The sequence below is a fragment of the Mustela nigripes genome, chromosome 18 (assembly GCF_022355385.1).
Source record: "Mustela nigripes isolate SB6536 chromosome 18, MUSNIG.SB6536, whole genome shotgun sequence".
Taxonomy (NCBI): Eukaryota; Metazoa; Chordata; class Mammalia; order Carnivora; family Mustelidae; genus Mustela; species Mustela nigripes.
In genome coordinates, this window is record NC_081574.1 from 3,031,422 (window position 1) to 3,044,811 (window position 13,390).

The window sequence follows — 13,390 nt, forward strand, 5'->3', positions numbered from 1 at the left end:
CAAACTCCTAAGAACGAAATTGAATCACACATTGCTCATTTTGAACAACACCTCTCTAACCGTCGGGTTTCACCCGGTCTGACTATGTGCTCCACCACTGGCCCAGAAATAAGACGTACTGGTCATGTATGTGCCTGACACTGTCAGCTTGTAAAATTCTTGCACCGGCATTACTCGATTTGACCACGAGACTGGCTCCTCCTCCACGCCTTACCTAAGCTGGGGATCTTGTACACGTTCATTGACCTCTATGTTCCTCTGTTTCCCCACCTGTCGCATGGGGATGGTCACAGCAGGAGGAATGCTCCTCCCGTGGGATGCCTGAGCTATCACCGGTCATCACGGTGCCTGACACAGAGAGGCTGACAGGGCACTGAGGGCCGTTCTCACGGTGGCCGTTAGACCACCCCAGCAAACACACAGGTTGGGAAGCGTCTGCAGACTGAGGTGTGGCTCAGGTGGCTTTTTCTTAGTTCTCGCTGATGGAGCCAGTGTGTGACCGACTTGGTTAAGACTCAAGGGCAGACATTTTCATGTGCAAGTCTACTTCCCATGTACAGAAGCTCCTGGAGACAGTGAGGCAAGACCAGCCACACGGAGCTGAGGGACATGATCAAAGTCCACATGGTTAGCCCCTGGGCTCGTCTGTGTTTGTGGCGACCACCACAGCCGGAGAAGAGAAAACAGAGACGGAACGGGAGGTAACAGGCTTTCCAAAGTGAGCAACGCTCTAGATGAGTCCTCAAGACCGTGCAGCGTCCGTAGCCTGGAGGGGGAAGACAGCATGTCCCTAGAGATGGAGAGTATTATGCCTGGGAGAACAGAGCAGATGAGGATGTAGTGTCCAGAGGCTGCAGGAGAGAGGAGACTTTATGAGAGAAGACAATCTTCACAGACAAGTAGAAGAATTTTTACTCCATGTGGCTGACAATACTGAAAAAGAACTGTTTTGTAGCTGTGTTTAAGCAAGGTAGCAACATGCTTAATGAGACATTGCTAGAATGCAAGAGTGAGGCTCCAAAGATACTGCATGAAGTTTAAAAATAAAATGTGTCCAGTCTGAATCAGCCTGGGATTAACAGTGAGTTTAGGAAATACAGCCTAATCAACTACCGTCCACCAGGAGAAGGGGAGAGTCGTGTTTTTCTTCTCATGCTCACCAGGGCATACGCTTATGCAGGAAATCGGCCTGCACCCTCTAACTCTGAAAACTGTTTATTTAAATACTCTCTCTGTGTCTTTCTGTTTCTGTCCATCTCTTTTTAACTTTAACAGGTAAATATCAAGACTCCACTTTATTTGTCGGAAACAGTGATAAAGGAAAAGTGTGGAACATAAAGGGGAAAAAAATCCATGAGGAAGACGAGAGTCTGCAGAGGTGTGGGTGATGTGGGCCAGGACCAGCAGCATCCTTGGAAGAGGAGGAGGACAGGGAGCAGGAAGAGCGGCTGAGACTCTTAGCCTTGACGCAGACAGAACGGAGTGGCCAACGCAGGGAAAAGAATGGTTTGTTAAAGGAAGATTAGAGAGGGCTTTCTCCACGGAGTGAGACACTCCTGATACTGCTGGAAGACAAGGAAGTCTGCAAACGAGAAGACCCTTGTCTCAGGCGAAGGTGCTATGCCCAGGCTGGGACATGACGAGGTGGATGCGACCAGGGGATGTGCAAGCAACAGTGTCCTGTGCGTGGTGAAATGACGCGTGGGTAGGACGCACGAGAAGGACGAGGTTCAGACGCACGCGAGATCGCCACGGAGACGGGGCTTCCACCAGCTTCACGGAAGCACAGTATAAATCTCCAACAGTCAGACAAGGTAGTGAACCCAAATTTTTGTCTCAAAATCACCACTCTTGTGATTACACAAGGAAGGCGTTTCTGCTCCTGTTCCATTTTAATCATCTGAACCAAGTCTACCCCCAAACCATGTTATTTTAGATAAAATGGAAATTGGTAAGGAAGCACCACTAACTCAGAATTAACATGCACACGACGTCTAAAACACGTCGAGGGGATGTCATATTGATAGCGGGTCAAAAGGATCCTTTTTTTCCCATGAGGGAAAGCAAGTAGGATAAGAAATCTGGATTTTCACCTGTCTTGCATTGTTTCAGCCGTCACCACACCATTTCAGCGACACCATGAAAATCAGGAGCATTTTCCCTCCCTTCCATTACACCCAGATGCTATAAATGGCTGGCCTTTTGTCTCATCATGGTGTTGAATACAGATTCCTAATTAAAATGTCCAGATTAACATTTAAAACAGGGGACACAGTCAAACACTCTTAGAACTATCCACAGCACTTATCAAGACGATCAGGATTAAAGTAGTTAAGAGTTTATCACTAAGGCAACATACCAACCACTCTTCAGACTGAATTCCAATGACATGAAAAAAATCCATAAAAATATTACATTTCACCAGGGTTTTGTTTTGTCTACCTGTGCATCAAGGAATTAAATATATATATTTAAAGGTGTTTGAGTTTTTTGTATACACACACACACATACACACACACACACACACACACACACACACACACCACACACCACCCACCTGACTGATTTTTAAATGACACCCAAGGGATGTATACAATCTCAGGGATTAACAATCATTATAATATGAATGTTTCTATTTGATAAGGAATTTTACCTCCTGAATATTAGCCAATACATTTAAAATTACTGCTACAATATATAGTTTTGTATATCTCTAACTTAGGTATTGGTTTGACCAAATAAAGTATAATTTATCAGAAAAATAATCAGGATTAGGATTCTTTGTTGTCAACTTAATTTTAATCAAGTAGTTGACTCAGTGGAGTTCTAAAAATCCTGGGAAAAATACTGAAAAATTCCACTTAACTGGGATAAACACACAATGACATGTCTCAAAGCATTAAATTCACTCAATATAAAATGAATTAAAGTAAGCGCTAAAATATAGTCAAGTATTCACGGAAGGAGGCAGCTTGAGACCCAGACTGCTCCTCAGCACAACCTTAGAAATGCTCTGAAGATCAGAGACTCAGACTGACCGCCTCATTTGTTGCGGAACTCAGCGGTGGTTTTCTGATGATTTGTCTTTGTTTGATCCACACTGCAAAGGGCTCCAGTTCCTATGCCTCGTTTCTTTAGTGTCATCCTACCCTCGTCTCTCTGGAGCTCATTAGAAGTGACATAAGAATACGCTTCAAATATAACTTAAATGCTATAAGTATGTATATTTGCTACTTGAAGGTTCCTATCAGTGCTCAGTCGCACCATCTTGAAACTGGAAAAGTACAGGGAAAATTAGAATGGTCCCTGCACAAGGATGACACCCAAATTTGGAAAAAGACTCCTGTTTTTGTCAAATATATCTCATAAAAAATTAAGGATATATTCAATGCAATTTTAAAAATTGATTATAAAGCTTTATGTGTGACTTTAATGTCACTATTTTAATTCAGAGTATAATTTGATAAAGATAAGATCATGATTAATTGTTGCTATTAACATATATATGACCAGCGTGCCCAGCACACGTATTCATTCAACAAGCAATACTTGGGAGCACCTGGCTGGCTCAGTCAGTAGAGCACGAAACTCTTGATCCCAGGGTCTTCAGTTTGAGCCTCACACTGGGTGTGGAGCCTCTTTAAAAAATACATTATAATGATAATAATAAGTAACTCTTAAATGTGTGCAGCATTCCATGTGCTTTCCTAGGTGTAAAAAATATGGAAATAAAGTGAATAGTCTAATTGTAAGAACCCAGACTGTAGCAAACAGATAAATACTACACAGTCCTGAAAGGGCTCAGATCATTTCATATCTTCATTCTTGAAACAACCATTGAGTGATTGGTGTGAGCTCGGCAATCCTACAGACACTGGGAAATAGCAGCGTGTTGTGTCGGGGGCAAGAAGGGGCTTTTCCATGTACTCACGTTCTGGTGAGGAGACAGACCAGTGTGCAGATTAGAGATATGGGCAGAGATAGAATATACACACATATTAGTTCTTATATTGATGTATATTAATATATATATTAATATATCCCATGACACGTCAGATGATGTGTGCTACAAGAAAAATCAAGTATGCGTAAGAGGAGAGAGAAGGTTGTGGGTACCATCTTGTGAGCCATGTCACGGGGAAACTGCTGTGGCTGGAGCCCAGTGAGAGAGGATGTTAGGGATGAGGTCGGGGAGGAACAGAGGCGTGCACAGAAAGGTCTGTCTTTGTTCAGGCTGCTCTGAAGACCCAGACCTTTAACCAGATTGGGGGTAAGGGAAGGCTTTCAGGACAAGGTCATATCTGAACTGAGTTCTCAAGGATCAACAGCTCTTCGTATAAAAGAGAAGAGGAGCTCTGAAGGGAGGGAGCACATAGCCTTGGCAGTCATGGGAACAGAAATCCCAGGGCACACTGCAGACCTGCAGGTATCATGGTCACACTGCTCTGATACCTACCAACCTTCATCACAATGGTACACTGAATTGTACTTTCTCCCTGTCATAGCTCTTGAAGGCATGATAAATGCAGGTGGGGCACGGAACCATCATGAAACAGACTAGCATAGACTTTCACTGAAAATGTTTCATTCAACTGAATCCATACGTTTGAAGCTGACGCTAATCTTTCTTCAAAGACTAAGGACTGACCCTAATGCACATATGTTTGTGGAAGCCATTTTATACACAAAAATTGGTAATTATTCTCAAAGTCAGAATGGTTAGATAAATAGTTATGAGCAAATGAGAAAAAGTTGAGTTGGAAACACAACTTAAAAACAACAACAACTAAAATTTAAGATAGCATGTTACACAATTTGAAGTAAAAGTTTTTCTTCTGTGTTTTCTTCTCTGTTTTTCAGTTTGCTATCACTTTGCCTCTCTGCATAACCAGCAATCTCCTTTCTGGCCCCATTTCTCAGAGCATTTCTCAGCTGGGCTTGACTGGGCAAGGCACAGCTTTGCCACGTGCATCCTGATAAAACACTTATTTGTACTTCCTTCATTCATTCAAACAATGGTTTTCCCCCAACCAAATATTGACCGTGACAGTCCCAAGGTCACAAATCTTGAGCAAAGGAAAATTGAGTTTTCAGGAGGCAGAGGGGAAGACAACTTGGATGACCATATTCAGGGACATGAAAATCATGACCTATTAGAAACATCGCTTGTTCATTGACATACCCATTAGTTGTATGTTTTATCCATTCGACAGGTATTAACTAACCACTTGTTTTGAGTGAGGCACGGCACCGGGAATTGGATATAAAGAGGATGGAAAGGACACGGCACGTAACAGACACTGGCTTAATCAATCCCAGGCTTCCTGCTGCTACTCTGGCCAATTCGGAGAAAGTGACACTGGCATTAGACCATCAACGATGCAAAGCATCGGGGTAATGGAGGACTTTGATCCTCCTCTCCTGACATCAGAGGGCATACATATGTTGGGACGTTAAACACCTACTCAAAATGCTAGAAAATAGGAGGTTCCCTTGCCTGGCTATTGTTGTATCCTGAAGGACAGACCTGGGCTTGAAGTCAAGGAGTTGCAGGACATGGCAGCTGCTCGATTCGCGTGTCCTCCGCACAGGTGCAGCTTCGTCGCTCATCTGCAGCTCTACAGGAGCCTCCTACCTCCTCTTCCTGTTTCCCGTCTTCCTGGAAGAGTGCCCTCTCCCAGCAGCAATGTGTGTGGTGTTTCTAAAACCTAAGCAAGACGAGACTGGCTCCCCCAATAAATATACCTCAGAGATTTACTACTCCAGGTAGAATAAAAACTATTTTTTTATGTGGCCCCATGTGAACTGCCACCCAATTCCCTAAACCCTCCTCCGTCTTCCAACTAATTTTTCCCTCCTCATGTTGCTCTGGCATCACGGACCTCCTGACTGTCTCTCGAAGAGACCAATCATGTGCCAGCCATCCTCCTGGAACGCTGCTGGTCTCCTCTGGGCTCAAGCCCTCTCCGTCTACCAGACTCTGCCAAAGCTGGTTGAACAGACGGGGCTTCCTTGACCAACGTGATGTACAACAATATCCACCACCTTCTTCTATCCTCTGATCCTGGTATCCTTCTTCATTACTTGGCGTAGTTGTTCATCGGTGCTCAGCCCACCAGAACACAAGCTGTGTAAGGTTGGTGGTACACCCAGAGATTTCAGAATGACAACAAAAATGCAGAAAGGCATCCAATGAGTATCTGCTGACCCAATAAATGAGTGTCCATGGGAATAAATTTGTTTTGAACTTCTTGAGCCCCAGGTGACTCTAGGCAGAAAGGAAGCCTACTGACCACCCCCCTCACCTCCATGGTAAATTTTCTGTGGTACCGAGAATTGGAGGCAGGAAAGCTCTTTGTAAAATCTCAGGTACAATATAGTTATATATTTTATGGAGGTTTTAGGCGTCGTAACTGGCAGTAGTAATCAGCTTTCAAAACCCTCTTAGGATTTTGATTTCATCAGATTGAGTGGTTTAAATTCCTTTAAAATTCTAGTTTTATGATCCTTTGTTTATAGCTAGTATTTTTCTCCAAAGCATAGTAAGATTCTGATTTATATTTTGTTTTCATTTTGAAGCAAAAATTGATGCGCACACATATTTTCCCCAAATTGCATCAGGTGCTTCAATTACAAGAAATGTGTTTCAATCAGGCCGGCCTGGGGAAGCGCTGGAGGCGGGGAAGCCATTCTCCGTGCCCTGCTCCCTGGCTGCTTTCTCAGTGTCACGGGGTCTCTCCTCATCTCCGAGCCAGCTCTCGCTCGTCAGGGACGACAGCCTGCTGCTGCATGAGTTCAGGTTCATGTGAAGATGACAGTAAACACCATCATCGTCATCATTCTTAGCCTTATTTTCTCTGGCATTCACTTTAGAAGATGGGCCGTGGGCAGAGGAGTCACTGCAGCCAAAGGACTGGATCTTCATTAAACATAGTTTCAACAGAGTAAGAGCAAGCAGAGGGAAGCCCGTGGTTTTTTGTTTGTTTGTTTGTTTGTTGGTATGTTTTTAAATTTTTTTCAAAACACGCTGTATATACAACTGTGTCTAGATATTCTAGATTGTATTTTAGGCACAATCTCCTACAGCTCAGAAGGCTCAGAAAATTATCATTTTAGATGAGACGCCATGACACATAGTGAATTTGTGCAAGGACGCTTTATTCCGGCCATGGTCATTTACAAAGCATCCCAACTTTTTTGGTTTCTTGCAGTGTTTTAAAATGTTAGAGGGCACGAATTGCATGGAGCACTGGGTGTGAATCTTAGAACACTGACAAAATAAAATTTAAAAATTGACAATAAAATGGGATAAAAGTCAACTGCTTTGAATGACCAAAAAATGATAAATTTTTACTCTGTATTCTCAACAAAGTTCCCAATGTGTATAAATGGTTTATTTCTATCTTGTTCTCATGGCGATAATCATACCAGAGTGTTTATCACAGTATAGTTTTAGTTTCATTGGGCTGACCATGTCAACGAACCTAAAATAATTCAAAAGCAAAAACACGAGCGGCTCAACGACACCTGAAGGAAGTAAAGGACAGCAGACACCTTTCGTCCCTTCCAGAGTAGACTCTTCCTGCGCTGGTGGCATAGTGCTGAGCATAGCTGCTTCCAAAGTAGACTCTTCCAAATGCACTTATGTAGTTTCAGAGATTTTTCAATTGTCTACTCTTTTTCCTTTTTAAAATCTTTTTATCTTAATGAAATCCAAGGAAAGGGACCTTGTAGTTAGAACTTTGCAGAAGTTAACAGAAAAGAGCCTGACATATCTGTAACATTTTCATAAAGTTCGTAATATTTAAAAACAATTCTAAACCTTAAATCAAAGGACTCTAGACCATAACTGAAGAAGCTGACAGAGAATCTTAAAGTCTTTCTGAAGCTCTTGCCCCAAAGGACTGACCATTAATCAGCTTATCCATTTCACTTGTTGTCATGTGTGTGTGTCAACATTCAGGATATGCTCTTATATTCTGGTTACTGATCTCAGAAAGAGTATAAAAAATTCAATGGTACATTTATATCAGCATGCGAGAGGTGCGTGTTAAGTACTAAGAAAGTCTGCAAGATGACTGATCATTAAACCTAGCCTCTATTAGTTAAATTGTATAAATGTAAGATTAAATCTGATACTTTAAATCAGATGTAAAAACTCCTTGGATCTCACACATTTCTAGTCATTTCATTGTATCTGGCCTTGATCTGCACCCTTGAGGCTAGCTACTTCCCCAGTGCTGATCTGGTGGAGACACGCCCTAAGGGAGTTGTACTGCGTATTATTGCGCAGTGATGTCATACTGACAGCAAGAAACTGCCCAACATGAAAATATTTAGACCAGACAGTTTGAGGAATATTATAAATCAGGCTCTACCCCTCACATAACTCACAGTTAAACACTGACGAGCACACCACTGAGTACGAGAGGCAGACAGAAACCTCCCGCTGCACTCTCCAGGACCAAACCCACAGGTTTCAGTTTTATCGAGCTTTCTCCAACCACGGCACCCCAAAGAGAGTCGATGATCTTTTCCCCCTTCTTAATTCCTATCCCTCCTTGTAAATCTATTACAACACATATCCTGCTTTAATTTACTTATTAACGTTTATTTCTCTTTCGCAGTATAATATATTGTAGACTTTCACTAAGTGTTTACAGAGTTAATAGTAAATGAATCCGTTAATTAGACTAGAGAAGGAAGAGATTAAAGGAAATTCTTGTGCTGTTAGACTAACGGGATTTCGGCACTTGCTGGAAAGGCTCAGAAAGAGAGGATAATAGCCCTGTCATGTACGTCATTTGGGTCTGAACCACAATAAACACCCCCACATGTATTTGCATCCGGTATCTTCTCCACGTGCTCCTGCGAAGTCTGTATCCCCTACCACCCAGCGTAACAGGTACATGGAAAACGAGGCAGGTACCCGAAGAGAGAGACACAGTTTCGTGACTTAGGACAAGACAATTACTTAGCAAGAATATGGAATGAAAGCATTTGAAGAAAGAGCCTCATCTCTCCTCCATCTCTAGGCACAACTTGGCTCTTGCCTCATGACAAGCAGGAACTTGTTTAACAACCGACCCAACTGCAATGCTCATAAACATTTTACAGGAGAAGCATTCGCATCTTCAGTATTTCACCGAGAGCCTGCCTCTCAGTATGCACATACTTGATTCAGAAGGTAATTTTAACTTGAATAACTGAGCTCCCTCGACCTAGGGGGCACTGGCAACTTATACATAAAGCATTTACGGTGTGAGATATTTTTAACTTACACCCAATCAGCTGGCTTGCTGCATAATAGGAGTATGGATTTTAGCCTGCAAAGAAATTGTAACTATTCTCCGGAGAATAAAGGCACAGACATGTGCAGTAGCCACTGGTGTGGCTTATGCCATCATCAGGAACCCTACAAACTGCCGTTTTGTCCCATTGCCGGGCATTCGGAATGAGGATTTGACACAATATAAGGTCTGGCGGTGTCCTCGATAATGTCAAAAGCAGATTGCATCATGGTCATCTTCCTTCTGTTGGTTGTACGTAACCCATGTTAATTGATTGCAAACTGATAATTCAGCAGATATGCCACATTCTTTAAACATGGATGCGGAAATCACTCCTCAAACAGGATGTCACATATGCTATATTATGCAGTAGGGGAACCAATTAACACCAGCTCAGTAGAAGCCATCATTTTCCAAGCAGGTCTCCTTGAAATCAGAGATTTTCAAATAGAAAATGCTGTCATGGTCGTTACCATTACTATAAACAGAGCAAAAGATAATAATTAGTCTTAAATAGAACGGGTAGTGTACGTGATTTGTTAGCTAATGGAATACTTGTGCTAATTAAATGCTTGCGACGTGTCAGGCGCCATGCTGAGCATTTTCCAGAGCTTCATTATATACCATCATAATCCCAGATATTTGATAGTAGTACCCGCACTGCACGGACAAGGAGAGCGAGTGGAGAAGAGTCACCCGTGCTGGGCACACAGCTCACAGCCGAGAAGAGACGGCGAGCCCAGTCTTGCCGCTACAGTAGCCCGTGGGAACTCTTCTGAAATTAAAAGAAAAGTACGGGGGCGCCTGGCTGGCTCAGCAGGTGACGCTTCTGACATCAGCCGCAGTCCTGACTTCAGGGGCCTGGGATCGAGTCCCCCAGTCGGGCTCCCTCCTCGGCCCCTCCCCCTCCTCTCTCTCCCTCTCATATAAATAAGTAACATCGTTAAAAGTAAAATAAAACAAAAGGTAAGTAAGGCTCCCAGACAGTGGAACGGGTTCCAATATAAGGGCCCAGCGACGTTCCCACGACACTTCTCAGACAAGGAGGGCTCAAAGGGTGGTTTCAGGACAAATCGACAGCGAAGGCTTTTTGCGTCCTCAAAGACGGTGACTGCGCGAGGCGCCTTTGCTCGTGGTGTCGTGCAGGCGGGAAACAGAAACAGGCCGAAACCCACGGCTTCCGAGCCGTCTGCACCAGAGGGTCCTGAGGCTCAGGGGCGCAGGGGTCCTGACGACACCGCAGCCCCTGCCTGTGTTTCTATCCCTTGGGACATCTCGTCAGCCACGAAACCCCTTGTCAAAGGGGCGCAGTGCCTCCCCTCACTGCCCGCCAGCGGTCATTCGAGCGCCGTCCTCCCCCTGTGTCTTCTGCAACAGGGCCCTTTGTCGTCACCACCCTAAACCAGGGGCAGAGGACAGACCCCTCCCTCCGGTCAGCGTGGCACCTAGCACACACCCTCGGCCTGGCCCACCTCCTCCTCCGGGAAATGCTGCTGTTAGAGACGTCTCCGTGCCCTGAGGGTCCAGCACACACGACGCTCGTGCTACTCAGCAGAGCGTGGGGCGCTACTGTCTTGGTTTCTCTGTTCATGAGCACGTGAAGACCTGGGGTGGGAAGACCACAGGCGAAAAGCAGGCGGTGCTTGGCGCCGATGTTCGCGTTCCTGCGTTGAAGCCCTAACGTCCAACATGGTGCTATCTGGAAGTGAGGCCCTTGGGAGGTAAACAGGGTTACACGAGGTCATGGGAGTAGGCCCCCGTTGGGATTAGTGTCCTTACAAGAAGAGGGACAGACCTGAGGCCTCTCTCCTCACTGCCTGACGACACAGTGACAGGGCTGCCGTGTGCCGGCCAGGTAGAGAGCCCTCACCAGAAACTGTCTGCCCCACCTTGACGGGGGATGTCGCGGCCTCCAGACTGTGAGAACGTGTGTCTGTGGGTCCTGCCACAGCGTATTGTGTTTGATTACAGCAGCTCACGCCGTCCACAGCGATGCGCAGCCCTGCCTGCTCTCACCACGCAAGGCTCTCGTGTCCAGGGACCCGCTGCTGAAAGGAAAGTCCTGGGCTGCTCGGCCTCAGCCCCACGGCCGCCACCTGTCCTGCCAAACAGACGAAGTCGTCATCTCCCCTTTGGGCTTCAGTATTTTATCTCTGATGACAAATATAGACATAAGGAATATTCATTTGTTTAGCACCTGTATCTCTTAATATATTTATATATTCTGAAATATCTTAAGAAACCAGGAAGTAAATTACATTTGAGTTCTAAAAAAAAACCGTTTATTTGTCTGGATGATTTTGAATGCTTGTTTTCAGACACTCGCACTGACACATTTCATTCTCTCTTCGGCTTTAGCTCTGCCTGAAATAACTCGTTTACTTCCTTCTGCTGGATTTTATCATCTTTTCCCCCTTTATCCGCACTGCATTATGTACAGAAGTAAACAGTGACCGTGGAGTAGAGGCTGCGGCTTTGGTCCGTGGCCCTAAGCACTGGGTTACCGTGGGGCAAGTGAGCTGACCGGAGCGTTCATTCCTGAACTGTGTGGCACGTTAGCTCTGTGTCGGGGGAGTGGTACTGCCCACCACACTCAGCACCCCCTTGGCACTCAACACTGTACACTAACAGAATCCCTGTAGAAGTTACTTCATTTTAAATTTCACCCAGTTTCATCAATTGTCTGAAAACCTTTTGTATCTCAGAAGCCCGTGTATCTTAAATACCTACTAATGAGACGCACGCCCTTCCAAATAACTCACATCACTCACGACGTGGGGAACCTGCTTCCTGAGAAGGCTGGCCCTTGCGTATGATGTGTTGATGAAAATCAGTACCCTAGGGCTGAGTGTCCATTTCTATCAACTGTGAGATAACCCAAACGGGTATATAAATGCCATCCAAATAAGCAAAGGAAAACTACCCTTTAAGTACAGGATGAATGGCATGCCTCTAATATTGCTCCCTCAGAAAAGCTATCTTTTAAGCTAATTATTCATGTAACAAAGAGATTTAGTAATCACCCGGGCTGTTAAAGAGTACCTCTTGACTAGCTATGCAGCTAATTACCCCCCACAGGTCCCCACACAGAAACACAGACCCCGTCCAAGGCCATCGCAAAATACCGCAGCTCTCGTTGCACCCGTAATGTGAACGGCAGAGCAGGGTCAGCGCAGCCCTCAGAACACCATCAAACACCCCCCAGGAGGGACCTCAGACAACGGCCCAGGGTCGCCATGGTGACCATTGTCGGGAAGTAACACTGGAGGCTTTGGAGAGGCCTGGGCTTGAAGCAAGCTTGAGAGGATTTGGCCACCTCTGCTTAGCTCCACCCTTCCAAGCAGAACTGGGGCTGGCTGCCCGGGAATTCTATCACCCAGGGCTCCTGGGGCCGGGCTGGGGAAAACTCACGTACGTTGTTGTGGAAATCCGCCCTGATGAAAAAGCACTGATCTTTGTAAAACTGGATCATAAACCTCTATTCATATCCTACATGCAAGTTTTTTAAACCAGTGGATCAGACAAAACTCAGTATCTCCATTAAACTCTCAGTCTCAGAAAAACCTAGCCTTACCCATCTCGCCCTTGTCTTTCATCATTGAATAGCATCATCCCAAACAACTCTCTGTGAGACCAAAGAAAAGGGGAATGGATTCGAGCAGCAGGAAAGCTGGATCAGTACCCCAATGAAAGGTGTGTACCCCTCTCTAAAGCACGTCGTGCATACGTAATCTTGGTGCTCCCTGGCACAAGCCCGTGGATGGGCCCTGGTGAGACTGAGCTCTTGTATTTTGTCTCCTGCCCAGTCTTCCACAAGATCACCAGTGAACTGTTAACACCGGGCATCCTGTCGTCACCACTTCTTTGCTAAAGCAATCGCACGTAATGGTATGAAGCTGTCTGTCTAGGGGAATTCAGAACTAGACCCACCGCTGGTGGAGCGCCGCCCATACGGGCACGTCGGCCTTCTCCCTCCCTGGGACATTTCAGTGCTGCGGTAAAGGATTATTTTAGGTTGAAAAAAGAAATGAAATACATGTAAAGCACTTTTTTGAGTATCATTTTTTGTGCCTGATCTTTCTTCTACTGAAAACATTTA

The 13,390-nt window shown here is 45.0% G+C and overlaps 1 protein-coding gene and 1 non-coding gene across 2 annotated transcripts in view; one reads left to right on the forward strand and one right to left on the reverse strand.

Annotated features, from left to right (window-relative positions):
* CSMD1 (CUB and Sushi multiple domains 1) overlaps positions 1-13,390 on the reverse strand; it is a 1,942,714-nt gene that overhangs the window by 626,801 nt on the left and 1,302,523 nt on the right. The window lies entirely within an intron of this gene.
* LOC132006641 (U6 spliceosomal RNA) lies at positions 3,251-3,352 on the forward strand. Its single transcript, XR_009401170.1, has one exon. It is a non-coding gene; the product is annotated as a U6 spliceosomal RNA (small nuclear RNA).